Here is a 2,664-nt window from a genome sequence, read left to right as displayed (position 1 = left end):
AAATAAGTAATATTCTCCTGAATTTACTAAATAAGTAATATTCTCCTGAATTTACCAAATAAGTAATATTCTCCTAAATTTACTAAATAAGTGATATTCTCCTGAATTTACCAAATAAGTAATATTCTCCTGAATTTACTAAATAAGTAATATTCTCCTGAATTTACTAAATAAGTAATATTCTCCTGAATTTACTAAATAAGTAATATTCTCCTGAATTTACCAAATAAGTAATATTCTCCTGAATTTACTAAATAAGTAATATTCTCCTGAATTTACTAAATAAGTAATATTCTCCTGAATTTACTAAATAAGTAATATTCTCCTGAATTTACTAAATAAGTAATATTCTCCTGAATTTACTAAATAAGTAATATTCTCCTGAATTTACCAAATAAGTAATATTCTCCTGAATTTACCAAATAAGTAATATTCTCCTGAATTTACTAAATAAGTAATATTCTCCTGAATTTACTAAATAAGTGATATTCTCCTGAATTTACTAAATAAGTAATATTCTCCTGAATTTACTAAATAAGTAATATTCTCCTGAATTTACTAAATAAGTAATATTCTCCTGAATTTACTAAATAAGTGATATTCTCCTGAATTTACTAAATAAGTAATATTCTCCTGAATTTACTAAATAAGTAATATTCTCCTGAATTTACCAAATAAGTAATATTCTCCTGAATTTACTAAATAAGTAATATTCTCCTGAATTTACTAAATAAGTGATATTCTCCTGAATTTACTAAATAAGTAATATTCTCCTGAATTTACTAAATAAGTAATATTCTCCTGAATTTACTAAATAAGTAATATTCTCCTGAATTTACTAAATAAGTGATATTCTCCTGAATTTACTAAATAAGTAATATTCTCCTGAATTTACTAAATAAGTGATATTCTCCTGAATTTACCAAATAAGTAATATTCTCCTGAATTTACCAAATAAGTAATATTCTCCTGAATTTACCAAATAAGTAATATTCTCCTGAATTTACTAAATAAGTAATATTCTCCTGAATTTACTAAATAAGTAATATTCTCCTGAATTTACTAAATAAGTAATATTCTCCTGAATTTACTAAATAAGTAATATTCTCCTGAATTTACTAAATAAGTAATATTCTCCTGAATTTACTAAATAAGTGATATTCTCCTGAATTTACTAAATAAGTAATATTCTCCTGAATTTACTAAATAAGTAATATTCTCCTGAATTTACTAAATAAGTAATATTCTCCTGAATTTACTAAATAAGTAATATTCTCCTGAATTTACTAAATAAGTAATATTCTCCTGAATTTACTAAATAAGTAATATTCTCCTGAATTTACTAAATAAGTAATATTCTCCTGAATTTACTAAATAAGTGATATTCTCCTGAATTTACTAAATAAGTAATATTCTCCTGAATTTACTAAATAAGTAATATTCTCCTGAATTTACTAAATAAGTAATATTCTCCTGAATTTACTAAATAAGTAATATTCTCCTGAATTTACTAAATAAGTAATATTCTCCTGAATTTACCAAATAAGTAATATTCTCCTGAATTTACTAAATAAGTAATATTCTCCTGAATTTACTAAATAAGTGATATTCTCCTGAATTTACCTAAATAAGTAATATTCTCCTGAATTTACTAAATAAGTAATATTCTCCTGAATTTACTAAATAAGTAATATTCTCCTGAATTTACCAAATAAGTAATATTCTCCTGAATTTACTAAATAAGTAATATTCTCCTGAATTTACCAAATAAGTAATATTCTCCTGAATTTACTAAATAAGTAATATTCTCCTGAATTTACCAAATAAGTAATATTCTCCTGACATTTACTAAATAAGTGATATTCTCCTGAATTTACTAAATAAGTAATATTCTCCTGAATTTACTAAATAAGTAATATTCTCCTGAATTTACTAAATAAGTAATATTCTCCTGAATTTACTAAATAAGTAATATTCTCCTGAATTTACCAAATAAGTAATATTCTCCTGAATTTACCAAATAAGTAATATTCTCCTGAATTTACTAAATAAGTAATATTCTCCTGAATTTACCAAATAAGTAATATTCTCCTGAATTTACTAAATAAGTAATATTCTCCTGAATTTACCAAATAAGTAATATTCTCCTGAATTTACTAAATAAGTAATATTCTCCTGAATTTACTAAATAAGTAATATTCTCCTGAATTTACCAAATAAGTAATATTCTCCTGAATTTACTAAATAAGTAATATTCTCCTGAATTTACCAAATAAGTAATATTCTCCTGAATTTACTAAATAAGTGATATTCTCCTGAATTTACTAAATAAGTAATATTCTCCTGAATTTACTAAATAAGTAATATTCTCCTGAATTTACCTAAATAAGTAATATTCTCCTGAATTTACTAAATAAGTAATATTCTCCTGAATTTACCAAATAAGTAATATTCTCCTGAATTTACTAAATAAGTAATATTCTCCTGAATTTACCAAATAAGTAATATTCTCCTGAATTTACCAAATAAGTAATATTCTCCTGAATTTACTAAATAAGTAATATTCTCCTGAATTTACTAAATAAGTAATATTCTCCTGAATTTACTAAATAAGTAATATTCTCCTGAATTTACCAAATAAGTAATATTCTCCTACATTTACTA

Source organism: Euprymna scolopes, chromosome 2, assembly GCF_053919585.1.
Source record: "Euprymna scolopes isolate OS-2025 chromosome 2, ASM5391958v1, whole genome shotgun sequence".
In the NCBI taxonomy this organism is placed as follows: Eukaryota; Metazoa; Mollusca; class Cephalopoda; order Sepiida; family Sepiolidae; genus Euprymna; species Euprymna scolopes.
This window is presented reverse-complemented; position numbering follows the sequence as displayed.